At 36.1% G+C, this 25,663-nt stretch overlaps 1 protein-coding gene, 1 non-coding gene and 1 pseudogene across 4 annotated transcripts in view; 2 read left to right on the plus strand and 1 right to left on the minus strand.

The window, feature by feature from the left end:
- The window catches only part of CTNNA2 (catenin alpha 2), a 1,043,800-nt gene that overhangs the window by 922,588 nt on the left and 95,549 nt on the right, over positions 1 to 25,663 (minus strand). The gene's annotated exons all lie outside the window — the stretch shown is intronic.
- On the plus strand, positions 8,120 to 8,222 carry LOC111738366. The gene has a single exon (XR_002779835.1). It is a non-coding gene; the product is annotated as a U6 spliceosomal RNA (small nuclear RNA).
- Positions 25,542 to 25,660, plus strand: LOC111738396 (annotated as a pseudogene).

The raw sequence follows: 25,663 nt of genomic DNA on the forward strand, positions 1-25,663 counted from the left end.
ATTTAACTTCTGAGATTTTCTTCTTGAAAAGTGTCAAACTGCATAAATATGAAAGGTGGTAACACAAATTATATGGTAATACCTTACTTAATTTCAGATTCTCCATGGGGTTAAGGGAGAAGCATGGGTTAGGATGCTAGCAGGCACTCGTCACTCACAACATAAAAAAGAAAATCTTACGAAAAGACGAGCCAGAGTAAAACGAGCTCCCTTACGAGAAGCCAAGGATCAAGCGCCTTGTTTCTTGGACAGTGTCTGATACACAGAAAATCTTTCAAGGATGGCCATCCCAAGGAATACCTTCAAATGACAAATACATTAATGCAGAGCATAATTCACTGCAGACATTCCCCTTTCCAGACATTCCTGGAAAAGGCCTTTTGAACCATCTGCCTCACCTTTCTGAGTTCTCACCACTCCTTCCACTGCTCTTTTTGCAAAGAGATGGTCCAGGATGATTTCCTGTTGCCCAACAGACCACCCCAACCCACCTTCTTTCCATGTGGCTTTAGCTTTCTCTTCACACATACAGAACACTATTACCAACAAACTCTGTGAGGCTTTATTAGATGACAGGTTAGCTTCTGTTGACAGGCAAATAAAGAAGTTGATGACTAATAGTGAATTTATTCATGTATTTCCATACATGTGTTGAGTCAGTTTACTTAACCTAAGCTTCAGTTTCATCATAGGTAAAACAAGGATGATAATGACCATATGTAATTCATAGATCTACCCTCAGAATCAATAAAATAACTGCGTATGCAAAAAATGATGTTTTCTTTTTCTTCTATGCACTGATGACTGCCTAAATTCCACTCTCACTAATTCAAAATACCCACTGGGGTGGCAGCCAATAGAGCTCTCACTTGGAAAGATGCTTGAATAGAAAGCTTTGGTGAAAAAGTGAGAGAAATGAAAAAAAGATAATTTTCTAAATTTCTTTACCATTTCAAGAATCAAGCCTGGGAAACCTAAATCATACTGTTTCATCCATGAGAAATAATAACACTGGCTAATGACCTAGCATTATTATTATCTCCCATGTACAGACACAGAAGCTGAGGTATAAAACAATTAAGAAAGTTGCCCAAGGTCACAAAATTTGAATCACAATGTTTGCTTTGCTGCTTCTAAAGAAGCAGCTCTGAACCATGCAGCTCTGAACCATGGAGGAAAATAGAGATAGACAGTAATAGAAAAAAGGAGCCAGTCCTTCCTAGAGAATGAGAGAGGGGAGGAAAGAAGAGGGACACAAAGGAATGCTAATTAAGGGAGACACAAATGGCAGGTGTCTTGATACACATGTGGAGCTACTAGGAAATGTGGCTTCACTTCCTAGTGAGACAGGGCAAGTCCCAAATTCAGTTTCCTCCAGCCACCTTTGGTCATATGTGGCAAAAACAGCATGCTGGCAGTGGTGCTGGGCCCGTAAGCAACAGAGCACCTTGGTAAAGCCAATAGAAAGATCTTTTGATGAGTTATTCTCGGTAAACAAAATTTTGCCCCCCTCATGTTACACTTGTGAATATGTTACATTACATGGTAAAGGGGACTTTGCAGATATAGTTAAGGTTACTAATCACTGGATCTTAAAACAGGGAGATGATTCTGGATTATCCAGGTGAGTCCAATGTAAAGCTGAGGTTTTAAATAAGCTTTCTCCTGTCTATGAATAGAAGAAGAGACGAAAGAGATGCATCAAACAAGGATGTCAGATGAAGCAGAAGAGGAAGGCAGAGGGACTTGAAGCATGAGAAGAACTTGACCCACTGTTGCTATACGGAGCCACATGGAAAGCATGAAAAGGAACACAGGTAGATTCTGCGAGCTACGAGCAGGCCGTGGCTGACAGTCAACAAAGAAACGGAGACCTCAGCTCTACAACCACCAGGTACTAAATTTGGCCAAAAACCTGAACGAGATTGGAAGTGGATTGTTCCCCAGAGCCACCAGTAAAAAGACAGCTCCATCAACACCTTGTTTTCACCTTGTGAGATGCTAAGCAGAGGACAAGACTAAGCCCACCAGGGTATCCGACCCTCAGAGACCATGTGCTAATAAATTTACATTATTTTCGGCTGCTAAGTTTATGGTAAATTTTTACAGCAGAAATAGAAAACGAAAAAAATAGAAAGGAAATATGTGTATGCATCACGAGCTTGAGGGCATATCCACGCACCAACTGTTGGGATCCATTCTAGAAGTTTCTAACTCCTTAGGTCTGGGGTTGGCGTGAAAATTTGCTTCGTTTTTGTTTTTGTTTTGGGGGATTTTTTTTTTTTTTGGCATTTGTAGTAAGTTCCCAGATGATGCTAATGCTACTAGTCCAGGAACCACACTTCAAGAATCACTGTTGCAAGCACAGACCACCAAGACTCCATATGCCAGCAAAGCACCAGTTACCAGGAGGATGCAGAGTACCTCTGTGGAGACCCCAGGACCAGTGACAGTAACACCCTTCTTATTATTACAGTTATCACTTAACTGTTGTTGTTATTATATTTTCTGAAAGGCACCTATGCTTTTCAAGGGTCCAATGCCTTGAAGTGTTTCTCAATGGGGAAGTAGAATGCAATTTCAAAATCACCTGTGATTTTTAAACCCCAGAGTTCACCAGTTCCCAATATTCCTGAAAGTTCCAATAGCTCCCCCAAGACACCTTTTCTTGTCAGAATCACTGTTATAGTAGTGATCGATGTGAAGAATGTAAAGTAACAGTGGGAGAGAGTCACACCTCTCAGTTCACCAAAAGCAGAAATGGTCAAGAAATACATGCTAATGAGAAAATAAATGTTTCCCAAAAAACTGTGTTCCTAAAATATCTAAAATTTTTTGAGAGCTACAAAAATTTGTCTTCCAAATATTTTATCTAAAATACAATAGCACTTCTAATTTTTGTTGTTGAAAAAGGAAGTCACCTCTAATATCCAGGTACTGTATTACAAGAGGGGCTTTTTACTGGAGTTGAGGAGAGTATATGTGAACGTAGGCATCAGAGGCAGGAGTAAAAGATGGGAAACAAAAACAGAGAAAGAAGCATTTGATTATCCTTCAGATATCCCTAGGGAGCAAAGGGTACCCTGATTCTCACCAGAATATACTTCCGTGCAACAGAACCATGTGTAAATGGAGGCAGGGGAGAGGGGTATTGGGCAATTTTCCTGATGGCACCCTGAGTATAGAAATGGCCTGGCCTACTGGCCTATTCACAAGTCCTGCTTCTTACTTTCCTCCATAATTTTGCTGAATTTAAGCTCATTTCCTCTCACTTTGATTTTAAAGAAGCAGTGTATTGCCCATCACTGTCTTCTACAAAATAACCATTCAAAGCCACAGCTCAGAGAACTGAGAGGTGATCTAAATGCAAGTCGCACTGCAATTATAGGACGCATCATCATTTTTGAACGAAATTGAAGTGATGTGTAATTTCCAACTGTTTTGTGCTATTTGCAAAGGAAGGGGCGGAGCAATTATCTCTGCTACTATGAAAGCAAAGTTTAACACTACCTTCAGGTATTAAAATATCTGCAAGACCTCTATGTATGGTAAACTCATACCTTTAATAAAACACCCAAAGCAACACTGCTGAACAAAATGTCATTCTAATAATTTCAAAAGGCTATAATAACACTTCATGTCTAAGCATAAATACCTACCAAAAATTATCTTAATTTTTTTATAAAGCACATATTAAATAACTATAAAACTTATATACCCTCTTCGGAGCCTCTTATTCCTTCTATCCAACTAAACAAAACTTCAACAAAAACATATACGAAGAAACATCCACAGCCTCAAGACTTTCAGGATGACAAGTTTAGACTAATAATATATAGCCTAGAGCTTGCTGATTAAAAAAGAAATAACTATGTCTATATCTTACTGAAATGGGTTTTTATACTTACAATAGCATAATCATAAAATTTAAAACTATGTGCTAACTTAATAGAAATTCACTACTCCTAGAGAATGCTAATAGAAACTCAGTAATTTGAAATTCAAAATGAAAGCTAATATCTGTCAAATTCATTTCCTTGCTTTTCACTACATTCATAGCCTTATCATTTAAATTCATTTTGAAGCATAAACAGCCTCAATCTACTCCTAAATTATGGCTTGTTTTCCACTTGAGTATGAATATAAGTGATAACCAAGTAGGCAGTGCTTACTCTACATGTAACTTTAGATGTCCAAAGTTCCACCAGGATTCAGTTTTTCTAAACAATATACACTTGACTAAAAGTTAACATTGTTTTACCTGTTTGTTATCCTTCAACAACAGTGCAATTCAGACTTGGGCAGTAAATTTCAAAAACTGAAAATAAGAACCGTTAATACTTCAGACAACATATTATGAGGAAATATCTCCATAGTCCAAAAATTAACTTCAAATTATTTAATAGGAACACAGCTTCTTTGGCAGTTAATTTATTTTGTGTCCTTCTAACCTCCTATAAATTAGAATTCCACATGCAATGACTCTAATGAACTCTAATCTTCACCAGAATTTCACATTTCATATTCAGATTGCAGCAAAATAACCACCAAATTGCTCCCTTATCTTTAACTCTTTAGTATAATTCAGTCCAAACTACTTATCTGAAACTCTTTTTCTAGCTAAACAACTGTTTAACTCTCTTCTCCTCTCCAACAAGTCTCAAGTCCTCTTGCAATAAGGCCACTTTCTGACCGTGGTCTATTGAATCTTATTTCTTTACATTAAGTCTTCTGCTTCAACAGGTTTGGATCACATTATAAAACACGGTTCACGCCACCTCCCGAAGTCCCCAGCAGAAACACCCTCCTCTTCCTCCTCCAATATCCAAATACTGACATTCTCACTCTGTCTTCTCCATAATCCCTAAATTGCTACTGGATTACAGTCAGTAATAGAAGATCTCACTGTATTCTTAACTGGCTCATTGTTAAGAAATTGACATTTGTTTTACATAACTCACTAGATTATAAACTCGTTTGGCAAAAATCAAGTTTTAACTTCTTTTCTATCATCTATAGAATACAACAGAGTGCCAGGTTCTTCATAAATGTTTAAGTATGCACATATAAAATATGATTCAAATATTTATCTAATTCGAGTATCAATTTTTTCATCTTTTCAATAGTGGGATCCATTTCCTAGAGAATAATAGTTTGAAAAATATCTTTCAGACACATTTTAGATGTATTGTTTGTTCAGTACTTACGAGAGACCTAAAACAAATGATATCTTGATATAGTTTAGAGAACCCATTTATATTCAGGTTTCTTTTGATATATTTTTAAAAATATATAGTTTCACTACTTATTTTAAGTGGATCATTAGTTTTTATTTATTATGTTTTAAAATTAAGCATCATTTTTGTTCAGGAAAAAGTAACCTTGAGGCTTCCTTTAGCAAACTAGTGATTCACTGCTGAGTTAGGACCACATGAGGAACATTTTGCAAAGGATTGTACAAGCTCTGCAAGCTGGCCCACAGTACCTCTTAGAACATCTTCTGTAACCTCATTGACCCAAATTGCCTTTTGTCCTAAAGGCCCAGTGACTTTTCTTTTCTCTGAATTCCATCAGCACAGCATTCTGTCTAATTAAAATGACTATCACATAATATTTAATTTAAATACAAATTGCCTGTGTTGCTTTCTATTTGTTTTATATAAGTTTCGTCCTCTCTAATACACTCAGGGGCAGGCACTCTGCCCGCTGTGCAGGATTTAATAAAAATGTTATGAGCATGCGTGGACTTGATTCTTTGCCAAGTTTCAAGTCTCACAATCTCTCTCACACACACACACACACACACACACACACACACACACACACACAAATGACTATAGTTAAAATTCACTATGCAGAAAGGAGATTTTCAACTCAGAATGTACCCCTTTAGATGCCACTTATCAGAAAAACAGAACAAAAAGGGGTTTTCCTCCCTCAGAGTACCTTCAATGAGCAGAGAAGTTAACCCCATGTGCTCCAATTCCTTCTTAGTTCACTTACCCATGCACTCATTCATCTAGTGCATGTGTACTAACCACCAAATGTGTGGTTAGTACAGTGCTATGGGAAATATCAAGGTGTACCAGACTGGCTTAATGCTGATTCATGAGTTAAGACTTGCTCTTGCTCATCAGTTTGTAAAAGCAGGAACCATCCAACAAGACAGGAGTGCTCAGAGGGTGAGTTCAGCTAGGAATGGGCATCTGCAGGACCCTTATCCTTCCATTTCAACAAGGCACTTAGATCAGGTGATAGAGAGGTAACCAACAGCACCAAATTTTGCATGTGTTGACAGAGTGATATTGTGCAAGAGAATAATCAGTGCCCTTTGAATTGCTGCCAGAAAAATACTGAAAACAAAAATAAGCAAGATTATGAAAAAGCATTCAAGTAACCCCAGGATGGGAAGTCAAGAGGACAAAGTAATCATAATACTAAGATATAATATAAAGAAATAAAAATAGATATTTAGGTTAGAGCTATTTTAACTCGTTAAGTGATTATAATAATACTTAGTACTTAAGGACTTATATTTTTTAAGTAAGCTCTAGTGGGTTATTATATTTTATTTTAAAAGTCAACGTTAAATCAACACATGTGCTGGTGATTTAATATGGAATTAAGTTGCAGAGACTCATAGAGAAATGATATAAACTTAATACCCCTGCCCCTTTTAGTTTCCCATCTTAAAGTGGTTTATCCATCCACCTGGTCTAACACAAACAAGTTCTGCTGTGTGTCTGGTGACAGCTACAGTGAATAGGAGATGATTCACCTTCCTTGTGTTATCCTTGCTCCTTTCAACTGAAATACAAGACTTGAAAGGTCATAACACATTATAGCAATTATATCTGCTTAGGAGTCTTCTGTAGTGAGAATTGATAGTGCGGCACCAGTGGTACTCAGAAATACAATGTCCCCTAGTAAATCACCTTATTAAGCTCGTTGATATAAAAAATCATAAGTGAAAAAAGGAAACAATAACCCAGGTTTCCTTTGCTCATCTATGGAATTTATTTTAGGCTATGGGCCAAAAAAATCCCCCAGGTGATAGTCTTTTGTAAATACAAATATAAAATGCACCAAAGCATTTAGAAATCACAAATGGGGCTCTATTAAATCTGTACATTTCGAGGCAGTAGTCCTTTCCATTTAGTTCATAATATTTACATTCACAACATTCATTGCGCATTCCTGGTCACTGGCTAAAGTTTATAATCATTATCGTTTTACAGGTAAAGAAACTAAAGCGTAAGGACGTTACATCGCTTTGCTAAGGTTAATGGAATTCAACCAAGATTTGTTCAAATCTGTGTTTTTCCCAACATAGAATGCAACTTGTCTAAGTTAAATATCTATTTTTCAGGTAGTGAGTCTCAGGGGGTACACAAGTTGAGGAAACACACAGCTTCAAGTAGCTTCACAGAAATGTGTGGATAATAAATCTCTAATGGATTATTTAAGGTAACTAAAGCATTTGGGGACCATTCCTGATTTTTCAGTTTGTCAGAGAATATGAGACCTTTCTAACATACATCTCTCAGCACCACTCTCAGGATAAAAATGGACAGATAATGAATCTAATCTAATATAGCAATTCTCTGTTTCATACAAAGTCAAAAAACCTTCATCAGATAATTGAATACATGAGAGTATCAGCCAACTTCCTTCTGAAGTGACCTACATAAAAATTATCAGCATCTTTTTCCTCCCTCACCTCCTTTCCTTTGCCTTATTGGGGTTTGTTTCCTCTTTCCTACACCCCATCCTTTTCTGCCTCCTAAAGCATCAATAATAGTCTCTACTTTGTATCTTCAATTTATACCCTTTTTCTGGCTCCTTCCAGTCAAAGGAGAGTCTTGTCCAACTAAAAATACAAAACAAAACAACAACAACAACAAAAACCCTACCTTACTCCTATCTTGATGTCCTATGTCTCCCGTCCCCTTCACAGCCCGGCTACTTGAAAGGGTGGCCTATAATGCTTGCTCTATTTCCTCACTTCCTACCCATTCTCCATCCCTCAATAATCTAGCTACTGCCCTCACCATTCCACTGAAATTAGCCTTGCAACGTTACAAATGATCTCCCTGTTGCTTAATTCAATGGATGCCGTATGCATCGCCAGCTTATGTACTAAAACTGGAAAGATGTGGAGAAGATTATCATGGTCTCTGGGCAAGAATGACAAGCAAATGCATGCAGAGTCTCATATTTTTATAGCAGGAACTCATTTTGTTATATATAGATATATATCTACATATAGAGAATATATTTGCATATAGAAAAAGTCTGGAAAGATATATATCAAAATTTTAACAACAGTTATACTGAGTGGTGGGATTTAGAACAATTCTTAATTTATACATAATTATATATATGTGTTTTTCACCTTATGTATTTACATATGTGTGCACATGTATATACATATACATATATATTCGACTTACATAATGCTCACATATTCTTTACCTAAATAAAAATAAATACATCACCTCAAAATATCCAGCAGTCTCTTTTCACTTATTTGACCTCTCAGTGGTATTTGACAACATTAATATCGTTCTATATTTTTGGCTTTAAAGATACCACTTTTTCCTGTTCTTTCTCTACCCTCTTGGCATCTTGCTCTTACTCATCGTGATAGTTTCCTTTTGCCCTCTTTGTTGGTACCCCAACTCCAGCATTGTCTCTTGTCCCTCTCTGCTCTACACACATTCTGGGTGGTCTCATTCATATCAATGGCTTACATTATGCTGAAAACTCCCAAATATATTTCTCTAGCTCGGAGCTAGATTCCAGCCTCCTATATGCAACCATTTACTAGGTTTCCAAACATCTCAAAACAACATGCTCGAAAGTGAATTCATCATCTTTCATCCCAAACTGTCCAACTCTTGTATTTACAGGTTAATGAACAGACCACTATCTATCAAGCCCTGTCAGAAATGTAGGTGTCATTTTTTTTTCCTTTCTCTTACCTCCAATACCAAAAAGCTCATCAAGTTTAATAAATTCTATCTCCAATTTTTCACAAACACCACTTCTTTTTTTCTCTATCAACACTGCCTTAATCAAGGCTCTCATCATTTCTTCCTTAGATTACTGAAACAGCCTCCTAACTGGTCATTTGCCTTCTCAGCCCTCTCTATTCCCTCTTCTGTTCTGCAGCCTTAGTGGGCTTTCTAAAATATGAATTACATTATGTCACTCTCTGTTGAAAAGGCTCTGATGAGTCTTATTGCCTAAAGATAAAGCTGCAATTATACTTACAATCCTCCAGTATAAACTTATTGCTCACCATTCACCCACCTTGCATCTGAAGTCTTTGTAAACTCTGGGTTTAGTGAACTGCTAGCTATTCTCCAAACATTTATTCTCCAAACCTATAAGCCTTTGCCCCTGTCACTCAACTCAGGCATCATTTCTTAACCTGCTCAGACCCACCCTTGCTCTCAGAGCACACCGTAATTCCTCTACTGCGCTATAAATCATACATTATTTTAATTGTTCATTCATTTGCCTCTTTCTCACTAGAATGCTGAGATCCTTGAGGACAAGACTGGAAATTTAATATTTTTGAATAAACACATAATCACATGATTGGCATAAAAGCGACAGCTGATCTGGTGTGAGGGAGATGTAAAACAAGGTCTCTTGAATAAATTTACCCATGAAACACTGCAGTGTCATTCTTCAGAAGTCACTAAAGTAAATATAGGTGCATCTCAGGGTATTTGTGCAGCCCCAATACTGTCAGTTAAAGAGCTCAAAATTCAGGAAGAGCTCCAGGAAAAAAAATCAGAACTTGAATTAGAGCCATTCCCACTGACAAGCATAAGGCCTTCTGTGCAGGCACTTTGCTGTAGGAATGCCATGATGTAATGCAGGGGACATAGCACATGAAGTGGGAAAAAGAGTTTCTATCTTTATATCTTTACTTCCCAGCCACCCAAATGATTCTCTTGGTAAATCACCTGTTTCATCTGAAATTGTAGGGCAGCACCTTTATGAGCCTTAAAAAACCAGATGATCTTCTGTACTCCCTTTAGTACTAAAGTAAATAATTATAATATTTCAGTGCAAATGCTTTTCAACAGATTACTTTCAGTTTTTACAATACAAAACAGATGATATACTAACTATATATGATTCTCTTGGTGCTTATTTAAGAGGTTCCTGAAGGACTACCAAGTAATCCTTGTTAACCAAATTTAAATACTGTCCATCACACACTAGCATTACTGACCTCACAAAGGAGGGCAGGGCTCTATACCGGCTCTTCAGTACTGAAAAGAGATTTTTTTAGTCGTGGAATCAATGTGTAGAACCTTGGTCCACACTTCTCCCTATCCTCTGACCAAAGACAGGCGTGCATGAAATTCTTCCTTTGACTAGATGAGAAAGAGGAAAACAAATGGCCTCAAATAACATTGAAGGCAGAATTATATTTAAAGTGTAACATAATTAATAAGGAAAATACGGCACCACACAGACATCTTCCTCCACTAATCCCTCAAAGCCTGCTGTTCTTTCTCTTAAACATAACTTAAATAGGCTAAATCTGCCCACCTCCTGTCAATTCATTCAAATATTGTGTTTCCACAGGTTTGGGTTAGAACTGGCTCCTTCTCTAACCCAAGAAAGGGAATCATAATTATTCTATGGCAATTATCATAATTGGAATTTATGCAACTAATTTATGCAACTATTGCAACCGTTTCATAATCAAGAAATATATACCCTTAACTATAGTCGGCTGAAACATGAAAATTAAAGAAGAGGTTTAAATATATGTGAATTACATTTATAAAAACAATTTAAGGGATGTAAAACAAATCTATCCTAAGTAGAATATACCATATGTTCTAGAAATCATAATTTACCTAAAATTATTTCTACCAAGAGACTGCATAACAACTAGAAAAACCAACTGAGATACTGCTTCAGGTAAGACCAGGAGGAAGAAGGAGTAAATGAACCATTTTAGAAAATAACCAACCAGCACTTCAACTGTTAAGATTTGAGCCAATTTTTTTTCTACTTTACAGAGAATACAAAGCAATAAGAGGAAGGCATTCGGATGCTCTGAACTTCACATGTCCCAAGTAATTTCCGTTTACTAAAGCCTTTCGTGTTTTTTGAGAGTTAAGATTTCTTGTATATTTATAGAACAAAACTACCTAAAGCTCTCCTAAATTTCCAAGAAAAAAATGCCACCAACTCATGGTCGCACTGCACAAACAAAAATTTTTGCTATGTAACAATCCCCTGGTTAAATCACAAACATTGGTAAGGACCTGCTGCCTGGGAGACATGAAGTGTGACTCCACAACACTGAGCAGTGGGAAAGTCATTTCGGCTTAGTGCCCAAGTATGAATGGTTCTACCCACACAAAAGAAATGTAAAATGTCCCTCTCATCGGTCTACAGGAAACTAATCCTAGCAGGCATATACCTGGCAGAGAGAATACACACAGGACTCCATACCTAAGTAGACAAGAGTTACTTGGTTGAGCAGGCAGACAAAAGCAAAATTAGAAGATAACACATAAAGCAGACAGCATTATGAGCACGGCATGTGGAAGAAAGGAAAAAACCAGCAAAATGACAGTGCTTAGAGGGAATGCTGAGAATACACACCAAAGAAACTCAGGGCCCTGATAAACTGCAAAACAAAACAAAACAAAAACTGCCATGGTACACACAAAACAGGATACCACGGCTTAGAAAAAAAGAACACAGCCAGGTCCCAGCCTGCACAATGAAGGATTTTAACCGGTTTTCAGAAAGGAAGAGTGGAACTTGTTATCCAAATATACAATAGATTATTGACACTTTATCTTTTCATGTGTGCAGTAAAATATACATAATTCTTGGTTTAGAGACAAACTCATTCATTTCCAAAAAGAAAAAAAAAAACTGCTTATAGAAATAAGTTGAACCGCCACCCACACAGCATTGTTTAATATATGTAACTATAATCAGTGGCTCCTATGTCACCATCATAATAAAGGTTCTAATGCCTAAAGTAGCAAAAGTTAGGTAAGTGACACCACTTTTAACCTAGACTTTGAATTACACAGAATTATTCATAATAATTGGAGAAGTACAAACTATAGGCAAAAATAAAAGTCAGCTCATATTCTACACTAAATACAGCTTGGTGTATTTCATCATGCCAGACTATTTGCTATTAAGAGTTTTTCTTTAAAATTGGGATGAGCATGTACAATGTTTTAAACAACCTGTTTTGCTTGTTGTTTCTTTTACATTGTAGATCGGTTTTCAATGTCAACACATTTCTATGTGTAAATGCTGCATGGTAAGCTATTTTATTTCATTTCCTGCTCAGTTCTTTGTGGCTAGACATATACAGTGTCTCCTCATTGTTGTAAATATGCCTAAAAGTTAGTTCATAGAGGTGACTGACTGAGTTATGACATGGAGAGATCAATGCCATTGAAGGAATCTTTATTACTCACAGTTACCAAAAGGAGAAGGCATGAGGTGCACTGCAGGGCCACATGTGGAAGCACCAGAGTCAGTCAAGAGGTAGAAAGGAGATAAGGAGAGAGCATGGCCCAGAGCTTTTACTGTGGTTTCCAGAGGCAGAAACAGGTGAGGCAGGATAGGTAAATCTGGGTAACTTCAGGACTGGACACTTTGAATAGTTTCAGTGGGCTGAAATATATGGGTGGTCCCTAGTTTTTTAATACCTGGCCCAAGGATGATTTACGGCAGGAAAAATACTGGCTTGGTGCATGACAGTTCAATGAAGGAGGTAGTGGCACATATGGGCTTTGGATTGTGTGGTTTACATATAAAACGCGTGCTCCTAGGAATGCCTATTACTCTCTTTAGGAATTAGCTAGTCCTAGGAGAGGAAGGCAGTTTCTCAAGGACTAGCAAGGCACTAAGATGTCAAAACATCATAAAATACAATTAAAAAAAATTAATACACCTATACAAACAGATACTCAGTGAGCCTGTCCTCGCTCTATCACCTATCAAGGCACTGAGGTTACATTTCATCCAAACCATTGACACTTTCAGCACCTAGCTCCAGTTCTTTATCCCAACCTCTGGTATTATTCTTGATGATCAACTCAAAACTAGGTCCTTCTAATGTTAAAAAATATTATCAAAATGTGCCCAAGATCAAAACATCTGAAAGTGTATCAGTACAAGCTTAGAAAACAAGTACTCTTCTGCATAGACAGTTGTTTTGATGGTTGAGTGGGTACTGTAGCTTCTGAATTAAAAACTTTAATTTTCATATATTTTACCTCTGAAATTCAACTTCCAGTAACTTATTTCACTGATAAAATTTGTAAAACATGATTCTCATGATTCCTGTTATGTTTATGTTCTCATAATATCTGAGCAATTCCAAAGGCCAGTGTGGCTGGAGAATAGAGGAAGAGTGAAGGGGAAGATGGAATCTGAGTACAGGGAAGGGGGCAGGTCACAGGAGGACTCTAGAACAAGGGCAAAAATCTGGACTTTATTCTCAGTGCAAGAGAAAATAAAATGTGAGGTTTTCAACAGGAGAGTGATCAGTTTTCATCAATTTTTGTTACATCCTTCACTATGCACACGACTATTCCAAAGACAGAGTTGTTAGGTTTCTGCAAAATATGCTTGAAGGAGCACAGCCATGAAGAGTGGGGAAGAGGATGAAGTTGCTGCCTATCTCAAGAGAGTATAAAAACTCATTTTAAAAAAATCTAAAAAAACAGAAATAATATTGTGAAATCGAACAAAATAAAATTAATTTTAAAAGTTGGTGAAGGTCAAAAAAGTAAATCAGAGGTTATCTAAAAGCTACAAGAAAATAGTTCCACTGGGGAAAATACCTTAAGAACAAATTAAGTGACAGTCATGGCTGAAATGAGAAATCAGCAGGAATACCTCGAATTGCTTCTATAAAACAAAAAATAATTCCATATGGACCACACTCAAGATAAATGTTATTAATTCTTTCAAAGCATACTTAGATTTTCAATAAAATCTTTATAAAGAAAAAAATTCAGTTATTCCACCATTGGCAATTTCACCAACTTCAGAAAACTTCACCAATTTTAGATTGTTAATTTTTTTTAAATGTGTTTGAAATAGGAAAAACCTAGATGAAAATGTCAACTAACTTCCACAAGGACCTTTTCAAAAATTACTTACAATCACAAATATTCTATTTTTAATAAATCTATATTATGGAAGTATATACTCAATCTATTGAGCAAATAATTCATTATTATATATTATAATGTCTTTATGATTTGGCACAGTGTCAAGGCTATTCAAGAAAGAGTATGTTTCCCTCATTAAGTAGAATATCTGTATTGAAAAGCATGTTTTTAATACATCAATTGTCAAAAACCTTGAACAAGAAATGTTAACATCTTGTGATGTGTACTTAAACACTAAATAAACTAACAATAGACTCTAAAAATAAATCAACTGAATATGTTTGGACCAGGAGTTACTTATGTGAAAAATTTCTAAGTCATTTGAACCACAAAAGATTAACTGTCAAGATTCCTTTATATTACCAGTAATACAAAGTAAGATTTAATAGACAAGTGCCATGATATTAGAAGAGAGGGTGACCACATGTTTATGATGACAGAATTTAACCTGTGATATAACTGTAGTTAATAACTTGCTAATCCTAGGACATATGCCCATTTACACATACAGGGTTGTGAAAAACTGTTCCCTTTACACACCTCTCTCCTGTCTAGCAGACACCCACTGGTCGTTCACGTCTCAACAAAAGTATGTTTTCTTCTATCTCCTATTTCTTGGTTCATACACCACTGCAGGCAAAGATATGAGCATGTGGCACAACAACTTAGTGTTTGTTTATTTTAATTATGTGTTTATATGTTCTTTCCTCAAATAGACAGTCTCCTTCATCTTCACGTTCTCAGAACCAAGCATACTTCCTGTTATACACGAGGCTTAATGTTTCAATTAAATCAATAATTCAGTGCATACATGTATTCATAAACTGGAAAACTTAATTTCTATTTATTCTGCATTTATATATGCTTACAAATTGGAAAATGATGCAAGTTAAAACATCTATTGGAAAATGAGAGCATTTCTTACTACACAGCAAATAAGGGACAATCCTCATGCTCTGGACATTTACACGTTAGGATACTTAAAAGAGAAAAAGAAAAGTAGAAAACTACATTCCTCTTACATGATTAGTTGTACAATAATATTGGGAAAATACTGAAAACCTTAGAGTTTTAAGCAAAGGTGTAATCTTTGTGTAATTTTAGTTTTAAGTGTATCTTAATTTTTATTATGATTTTATTTTTAGAGCAGTTTTAGGTGTACAACAAAATTGAGAAGGAAGTACAGAGGTTTCTTATATATCCCTTGTCCCCATGTACGCATAGCCTCCCCCATTATCCACGTCATTCACTAGAATATTTTTTTTACCAAGAATAAAAACTATTTTGACTTGTCACAATAACTCAAAGTCCATAGTTTACCTTAAGGTTTACTCTTGGTGTTGTACATTCTATTAGTTTGGACAAACATATGACATACATCCATCATTATAATAACAGAGTATTTTTAATTCCTTAAAAACTCTGTGCTCTGCCTATTCATCTCTTCTCGACCTACCGCCTCTCCACCTGGCAACCACTGATCTTTTTACTGTCTCAATAGATTTGCCTTTTCCACAATGTCATATAGGTGGAATCATACAATATGTAGCCTTTTCATACAGGCTTCTTTCACTTAACAATATGCATTTAAGGTTCTTCCACATCTTTTCATGGCTTCATAGCTCATTTCTTTTAGCACTGAATAATATTCTATTGTCCGGATATATCCAGTTTATTAAGTCATTCAAACACCAAAGGACACCTTGGTTACTTCCACGATTTGGCAATTAGGAATAAAGCTGCTGGCAAGTCTTTGAACTGAAATGCGGTTCCTTCTATGGTTGTTGAAGTAATGCAGCAGCACAATTATGTACAATCTATGTTCAGTTTTTATATTTTCTGTCAGTTCTCCAGATCCTTCTGGAGTGATGGAACACCTATGGCTTTCTGACTAGTGTGGCAAAACAGAACAGTTCTAATTCACTCAAATTTGGGTGGTTACTGGTTACATGACTCTGTGGTTCTTTTTCATTGAGTTTTTGGTCCAAAACTCCAGGAGGTATATCAGTTTCAAACTTCAATCAAAACATATTTTTAATTGGCACCCTCATCACAGAAATTAAAAAGATGATATAAAACAAACAAACAAAAAAAGCATTATTATTGGAATGATTCCATTTATACACTTTCCTTTAACATTATTTCCCTGGCATAATAATGAAATGACACTACAATTAGAATCACAGTAAATATTTTAGTCAAATGTTGTATGATCTCTTGTCTAGAAAATAAATAAATAATAAATAAAGCAAGCAAGCGAGCAAGCTGCTATAAACATTCTTGTGCAAGTTTCTGCGTAGATACAGATTTTCAGCTCCTTTGGGTAAATACCAAGGAATAAGATCGCTGGATTGTAAGGTGAGAATATGTTTAGTTTTATAAAAAAAGACAAATGAGAGTTCCTACTGCTCCCACAACTTCACTAGCATTAGATGCTGTCAGTGTTTCAGATTCTGGCCATTATAATAGGTATATACTGCTACTACATTGTTGTTTTAATGTGCAACTTTCTGATGACATATGGTGTGGAATATCTATTCATATGCCCATTCGTCATCTGTATGTCTTCTTAGATGAGGTATCTGTTAAGGTCTTCGGCTCATTTTTTAATTGGATTTTTCTTTTTCTTACTGTTGAGTTTTAGGGGTTCTTTGTATATTTTGGATAATGGTTCTTCAACAGATGTATCTTCTGCAAATATTTTCTTTCAGTCTATGGCTTATTTTCTAATTTTCTTGATATTGCCTTTTTTAGAACAGAAATTTGTAATTCTAATGAAGCCCAGGTTATTTCTTTCTCTCATGGATTGTAGCTTTTGTATCATATCTAAAAATGTATCACTATACCCAACGTCATCTAGGTTTACTCATGTTATCTAGCTTGTTTTATATTTAAGTCTATAATTCACTTTAAGTTATTTTTGTAAAGGGTATAAAATCTGTGTCTAGATTCATATTTTTGAGTGTAGATGTCCAAATGTCCCAGCATAATTTGTTGAAGAGCCTAACTTTGCTCCATTATATTGCTTCTGCTCCTTTGCCAAATATCAGTTGACTATATTTATATGGGTTTATTTCTGGGTTCTCTATTCTGTTCCATTAACCTACTTGTCTAGTCTTTCACCAATCTCACATTGTCTTGGTTACTGTAGCTTTATAATAAGTCTTAAAGTTGTGTAGTGTCAGTCCTCCAACTTTTCTGCTCCTTCAATATTGGGTTAGCTATTCTGAGCCCTTTGCTTCTCCATACAAACTTTAGAATGGGTTGGTTGATAGCTTTAAAATAACTTGCTGGGATTTTTACTGGAATTGCACTGACTTATAGATTAAGTCGGGAAGAACTGACATCTTGACAATATTGAGTCTACTTATCCATAAATTTAGCATATTTCTCCATTTATTTAGTTCTTTGATTTTGTTCATCACATTTCTACCCTAGTTCTCAGTATTTCTTTTCTTCTGCTTACTTTGGATTTAATTTGGTCTTTAAGTTTCCTAAGGTGGAAACCTAAATAATTGATCTTAGATCAATTTTTTTCCTAACGTACGCACTCAATGCTACAAATCCCTTTAAGCACTGGTTTTCCTCCATCCCACGGCTTTTTATAAGTTGTGTTTGTATTTTCATTTAGTTGAAAATATTTTTAAATTTCTCTTGTGATTTCTTCTTTGACCCACAGATCATTTAGAAGTGTGTTATTTAATCTTCACATATTTGGGGGATTTTTCCAATTATCTTCCTGTTATTGATTTCTTCTTTAATTCCATTGTGGTCTGAGAGCAGATATTGTATGATTTCTCTTGTTTTAAATTTGTTAAGGCATGTTTTATGTAACAGAATGTGGTCTATCTTGGTGAATGTTCCACGTAAGCTGAGAAAAATTTGTATTCTGCTATTGTTGGATAAAGTAGTCTATAGATGTCAATTATATCCAGTTAATTGATAGTGTTGTTAAATTCAAGTATGTTCTCACTGATTTTCTGCCTGCTGGATCTGTCCATTTCTGAAAGAGGGGCGATGACATCTCCAACTATCATAGATTAATCTATTTCTCCTTCTGGTTCTATCAGTTTTTGCCTTGCACAGTTTGATGCTGTTATTAGGCAAATACATGTTAAGAATTGTTGTCTTCTTGGAGAACAGATCCCTTTATCATTCTATAAAGTCTTTCTTTAACCCAGATAACTTTCTTTATTTCGAAGTCTGCTCTAGTATCTAACGTTAATATAGCTACTCTTATTGTCTTTTGATTAGTGCTAGCATGGTTTATTTTTATCCATCTACTTGTTTTTAATCTATATGTGTCTTTATAATTAAAGTTGGTGTCTTGTGGACAACATAGAGTTAGATAGTGCTTTTTGATCCACTCTGACAATCTTTGTCTTTTAAATGGTACATTTAGACACTGATGTCAAAAGTGATTATTGATATGGATTAATATCTACTGTATTCATTACTGTTTTCTACTTGTTTCCTTTACTCTTTGTCCCCATTGTTGTTGGGTTCCACTCTTTTTGTCTTTTTTGGTTTTAACTGAGCATTTTATATGATTCCAGTTTACCTCCTTTCTTAGCATATCAGTTTTATATTTGACCTTTGAATAATGTGGGGGTTAGAGGTGCTGACCCCACACCCTCCCACTCAGTTGAAAACCTACATGTAAGTACTAGTCGGCCTTCCACATAGACAGATTCCTAGCCATGGACTGAAAATACAATTGACCCTTGAACTACACAGGTTTGAACTGTGCCGGTCCACTTATATGTGGATCAACTGTATTATTATTTTTTTATTAATTCATTTTTACTTTTTCTGTGGTTTCCCTGAAATTTGCAATTACAATTTTTTGCTATTTTTAAAATTAAAAATCAATCTCTGTTTTTTTAAGTGGTGAAAATGCATAAATGTATACAGAAAAAGTGAATAATTTTAGCCTACACTCATTCTATCATTGTCTCATTTAGAAAACATACAGAAACTATCTCACACTGTTCCACTCTTTCCCAGCATGTACAAACATAAACTATGTGTATTCATTGATATAATTTTGGTTTTGCATATTTATGAAAACAAGGTTACACCGTATAGAGTAAGTACTCTGCAATTTAATGATGTATAATGTGCACCTCTTCGGGTCAATAGATTAAGCCTAGATAGTTCTTTTTTATAACTTTGTGGTGGACAGACTCCTGTCGCCTGGTGTTCATACATTATGTAATCACTGTGTTTGCATGTAGGCAGGATGTGACTTGCTTCTAGGCATCAGAATACAACCAAGATAATAGGTGTATGTGATTATGTAAATGTGATTATGTATATAAGATTGTAAATAAAGGTCTTGCTATGACCAACACTCCCTTTTGTTGGCTTTGAAGAAGTAAGCTGCCATGTCGTGAGCTGCCCTATAGAGAGGGCAATGCTGCAAGGAGCTGAGTGCAACCTTTGATTGACAGCCCAAGGCCCTCCATCTGGCAGCATTCAAGGATTATTATGCTGCAGACAAACACATGAGCCTGGAATTAAATCCTTCCCCATCTAAAGAAAAAAAGCTTCAGGTGAGACTTAGGAGCCCTGTGAGACCCTGAAGAAGAGGATCCAACTAAGCCATGACTGGACTCCTGATGCACAGAAACCATCAGATAATAAATGTTCGTGGTTTTGAAACACCATGTTTATGGCAACGTTATTACACAACAATAGAAAACCAATATGCTACATAATATTCTATAGTTTGGCTATGCCACAGTGTATCTAAACATTCTGCTGATAAAAGTTCTGGTTTCCAGGGTTTGCTACCACAAACGATGCTATAATAAGCATTGCTGAAGATCTTTCTTATTCCTATGGGATATACTCCCAGAAGACTGTACATCAAAAATATGTGAAAATAAAGATAATCTTCATTTAAAAATACATTTATTATTCCTGTTACCATTACTGATGCAGTCCTCTATCCTCCTGTGCACTGATTTCTTCCAAAATCCCCCAACAAGTCTTTTGTTCCAATCAACACCCTACAATGTTTTCTCCAGGCTACAGCTAGATTGAGCTTTATAAAATTCAAATATGATTATCTCATTTTGCTTCTTAAAACATTTTTTGAATTTATTTTTTTTATGGTGACTTCGGTTAACAAAATCCAGTAAGTTTCAGCTGTACACTTTAACAGTAAGGCACATATATATTTACACTGTTAGATTTCTTTCTGTCACCACATATTTGAGCCCCTTTACCCCATTTACTTCTCCCTCCCCTCTCCCCTTACCTCTAGTGACCACTAGTCTATAGTCCATGTCCATGAATCTCTGCTTGCTTAAAACATTTTAATGACTTTTCATTGTTCTTAGGATAAAGTCAAAACTCCTCACCATTGCTCAGATGCCTGTGATGACTGGCCCCTAATTTATACTATCAGCCAAATATCTCTTATATCTTCTGATATCTTCACTGTAATTGTAAAGCCATTCTCAACTTCTTGAACTTACCATGTGCAAATTTTACCAGTCCTGTGCATATGTAGTTCTTTCTCAAAAACATGTATTTTTCACTTCCCTCATTTCATTCTCCACTCCCTAATTAAGGTTGAACATCAAATTTACATATTGCTTGTCCTGTAAAGCCTCATCTGAAGTCCCTGTTCTGGGACTGCTGCTTCCCCTATGTGGTTTCTTGTATTTAAGTACAAAGCATATCCTATTACGACTGAAGATACGAGGGCCACCTCAGAAGGACCACTTGCTGTCTTGTATGAAATACTTCTTGAAACATTGATTGGTGAGATAAATCTTCTGGCAAACAAATATAAAAGAGGATGTAGCTCTCATGGGAAATCTGTTTTTCTCACCATTTAATCAGAACAGATGAAGCAGAGAAGTTGTCAAATGCCCCTCCTAACACACGTACCAATGGTTATTCCCTAATTCTCACTAACTGGGCCAGTAAGAATAAAGATCTCATCCAAGAAGCCCAGAAATCTCCAAACCTGCCAGAGAGTCAATAAGCATCACTGAAAGTTTCATAACTGGGGAATTTAGCTCATTAATTAATCATTTTAAAAGGGCAAACACTTACACTGAGCTAACCATTACTCATAATTTATCTATATCACAACACCAAGGAAGTATCTGAAGAATTTGAGTTTGCTGTCACCTTGGGACTGAAAGCAAGGTGTTAGCATCGCCACTATCATCATCAGCTTGGCCCTGATGCCAGTGATTTTTTGTTCATGCTCAGGAGCAAGAGAATCTTATGTTTCCAGGTCTTGGACTCTTTATGTTTCTCCAAGTTCCTCCACAGTATTTAAATATACCCAGGAAACCAGCACTCTCCATCACAGTAAATTTCAGGACTCTTTGACAGCAACCCACAGTAAGACATACACTTTCCATCTCCACCCAGGCCACACAAACATATATATTCAAAATAAAAGTTTTCCAGTACCTACTTTTTCATATTCTCTTTTCTATTTTGTTCTATATTTTTAATGATCAGGCATCGATATATTGATTTCATAGCCTACCAATATAGATCTACCCCCTCAGTTAGAAAAACACTGATATGGTTTCCAAAAGAGGTGTAAGTATCTTATTTACAACTATTAAGAGCCATAATTTTCCAGTTCATAATTACAGAATTATCATATCACAACTCATTACTCATTCATCAAATACTTATTAACTGAGCCTCTATTATGTGATCCAAAGGATCCTTTGTTGATCGGCCTCTCTCCATGCATTTTATTTTTATGCATTTAATTCCACCAATGGTTAAATTCTAGCAATGCTGAATTTACCGAAAATTCTTTCCTACCTTTTACTATTCTATTCTAAAAAACTGCGAATTGTCTCCCCAAATATACCAATTTTCAGACTCTTGCAAACCCTTCTGGAGTTGGTTCGTACTTCTCCTTTTGAGTGCTTTCCCTGACACATCCATCTAGAATGAACTGGGAATTCCTACTATACCCTCAGTACAGCTAGCATATGTTGCCATCAGAGCAATAATTATGCTCCACTGTAATCGCTCGTGTATCCAGTTCCTGAAGAACAAGTTCGATATTGCTAACCCCATATGCATACACACATCCACGGGGTAATGCTCCACAATACGCCACACTTCTCACCATAACTGTAGTTAATTATGGTTTATTTCTATCTCCCCTTCTAGAGCATAAGCTCTTTGAGTACAGAAACTGTGTTCCTGTACAGGAATCATTCTCTCAGGATCTGGTGCAGAAGCCAAGGCACAATAGTCTTTCAATCAATATTGATAGAATGAATTCATTAAAGCTCAGCACCTAAAATATCCTGGTGACATAGCTTCTACAGGCTTGTCCTGAACCAACAGCATCTACTTGACTGAAATCCTCCCCACATTACCTTTCCTAAAATATTTTCTAAATCGTGGTGTGTTGCCTGAGCTCATCTTCTTTTCACATTTTCCAAACCCTTCTCCTGGCTCATTTCGTCAACTTCTCTCACCTGGTAAACATTCTTCAATTTTAATTACACGATTATTGTGGTTAATCACAATAGAAGTAATTTTAAAAGGTGAGATATTTGCTAACTGTAAAAGAAAAACTCCTGATGAAATTCAAATATCTTTCCTTGCTTATTATCCAAATTTACAGCTGTTTGCATAGCTCTACTTAATGAATGTAGCTATTTTCATCACCAGCTGAATCACCAATCTCTTTCTTGTTTCTGTTTAAAACTGTCTATCCTCCCCCAGAAATCAGGGAATAATCTTTTTCTTTTTTTAAACTAGACTTGTTTAGAGCTTCCCTCACATTTGCTATGGAAAAAAATTAAAACATACTTTGGGAGTTCCCCTGAAAAGTAGAAAGAAAGGAAAACAGGAAAGGGGTTGGGGGAGATGACAGAGACAGAGACGGAGAGACAGAAAGAAACAGCGAGAGAAAAGAGAGAGAGAGAGAGACAGACAGACAGACAGACAGACAGACAATGATAGGGAGAGAAAGAACAATCTTCCATATGGCTCAAGAATTCCTTCATTGCTAATGAAAGTCAAATTATGGAGATACGACCAAGAATGTGCCTGAGACAACAGACTGCATAATTTTTGTTAAAGCTCTAATATTCTTCATTGCACAATTTGAAACAAAGTGAAAATATAGGAAAATTAATCTTCCAGTCCTTTCATATATATTTTCAACCTAAACTGATTTTCCTTTCCTTGCATTTAGTGTCAATCAGAAAACTTCAACTTCTTGAATAAAAACAATGTTTATTTATAAGCTGGATACATGCATCCCATTTTCTGCATATCTGTCTACAATAGTTGAAATAAATTACTTTAAGATTAAAGGTCTATATTCTAATAATTTAAATTCTTTCCCAGATCTAAGAAGCACATATAAAAGAACTTGATAAGTCTCTATTGATTGTTAAGACTTTTTATGTCTGGATTCGTGCAAATTTCTGACAGTATTTCAGAATGATATTCTCATCAGCACTGACTTGAAATGGAAGGAATGGATGGTGTGGGGTGGGAGAGACTCTTAAGGTGCACAGGAGGGTGATGAGTCTGGCATGCTGTTTTCATTTCTAAGTCTTGGCTTTTCATGGGCTACTTGCTTTTCATGGGCAACTTGCTTTTGTAGGTGTATATGCTCCAGTCTATATGAATCACCCTGGCAAGCCTGCCACGTAATGTAATAATCACAAATGCACAGGAAATGGATGAGCACAATTTCTCACCACCATCAGAAAAATGTCAAGTACACACACAAGGTTCAGAACATCCTCTTTGTATACAAATAGCTAACATACCATTATTAGCTCTAGAACAACCAGAGGCTTTTCTTGTAACAATAAAATGCTGACAGACTATGATTCATGGACATCTATCTCTTACAATCACTCTTAAAAGGCTTATTTTAAAACAACGAAACCATTAAGATGGTTTTGCAACACTATTTATTGAATTCAAGTGTTAGTCCTAGCTTAGTCAATCATCGATCAGTTACACAGTTAGTGAGCAGATAAAAAGAGATGCTATTCTAAGAAAGAATAATGCCCCACTAAAAATTACTTTCCTTCAGTATGCAAGGAATTGTTTCTGTTTTGGGTTTTTGGTTTTGTTTTGTTTTAGTTTATCTATGAGTGTGAGTGAGGTGTCCTCTACAGCCTTGACTACCAAATCCTCCATCACGTCTCTCTCCACCTCCACCCCTCTCTCCCTCCCCTCCACCACCTCAATCCCTCGCTCTGTCTCTCCATCCAGGAGGCTGGAAAAGAAGGACTCCAGGGCCCTGGAGGATGGCTGAGCCCTGAGATAGAAAGTCTCTAGGTCTCTAAGTCCTCTTGATAAATAGTCATCCAAAGAGAAATGTCCAAGTTGAACTCAGCTTGCATTGAAATAAACTGAAATGAGAGGTAAAGGAATATTTATTAAGCATTTAGCTTTCCCTAATACAGCAATTGAAAACTAATGTTTTCTTATCATTAACATTTAAATGAATGTTTGTTTTGTTTTGTTTCTTTGCTAGAAGGGATATTAAAAATGTCATTTACCAAACATTCACATTTTCATCACAGTTTAAAACATCATTAAACAAATTCTTTAAGAGCTGTTACTTTATTCCAAGAGGTTATTTTCTTTCTGTACAGTGTTTTCAGAATCTACTGCAATCAGCCTGGGAAGATCAAAACTTTCAGAAAATAAAAAAAAAATAGAAGAATATGCAGAGGGATTTCATAAACAACAGAGAATTTTTAAAAGTAAAAGAAATTCTAAACACTGAATCGGTAATCATTTATTAAAGACTGAAGTATACTCATTCTTCAAATTCATATTGTACATAGGTGAAGACTGGAGAGGATTGAGACAAGACTTTGTCATTCTTAAGGAGACTTTTGTTGTTTGTTTTAACCAAAGTACATACTTTATTCAGAATTTCTTGGTTTTTACCTAATGTCCTTTTTCGGTTCCAGGATCCCATCCAGGATACCACATCACATTTGGTTGTCTCCTTAGGCTCCTCTGGGCTGTAACAGCTTCTTAGACTTCCCTTGTTTTTGATGATCTTAACAGTTTTAAGGTGCACTGATCAGGTGTTTTGTAGAATGCCCGTAATTTAAGATTTGTCTGATGTTTACTCATGATTAGACTGGGGTTACAGATTTTTGAGAAGACAACCACTGATATAAAGTGCCTATCTCAACCTATAAACTATTAATATGACTTGTCATTATTGGTGTTAACCTTGATTAACTGAGAAAGTGTTTGGCAAGTTTCTCTTCTGTAAAGTTACTTTCCCCTTCCATACCATAGACTTTAGGAGAAACTCACTATGTGCAGCCCATGCTTAAAAAGTAGGGAGTTGTCTACAGCCATGCTACCCTGAACATGCCCGATCCCATCTGATCTCGGAAGCTAAGCAGGGTCGGGCCTGGTTAGTACTTGAATGGGAGACTACCTAGGAAGAGCAGGTACTGTAGGCATAA

Source organism: Pteropus vampyrus, unplaced genomic scaffold (genome assembly GCF_000151845.1).
Source record: "Pteropus vampyrus isolate Shadow unplaced genomic scaffold, Pvam_2.0 Scaffold37, whole genome shotgun sequence".
NCBI lineage: Eukaryota > Metazoa > Chordata > Mammalia > Chiroptera > Pteropodidae > Pteropus > Pteropus vampyrus.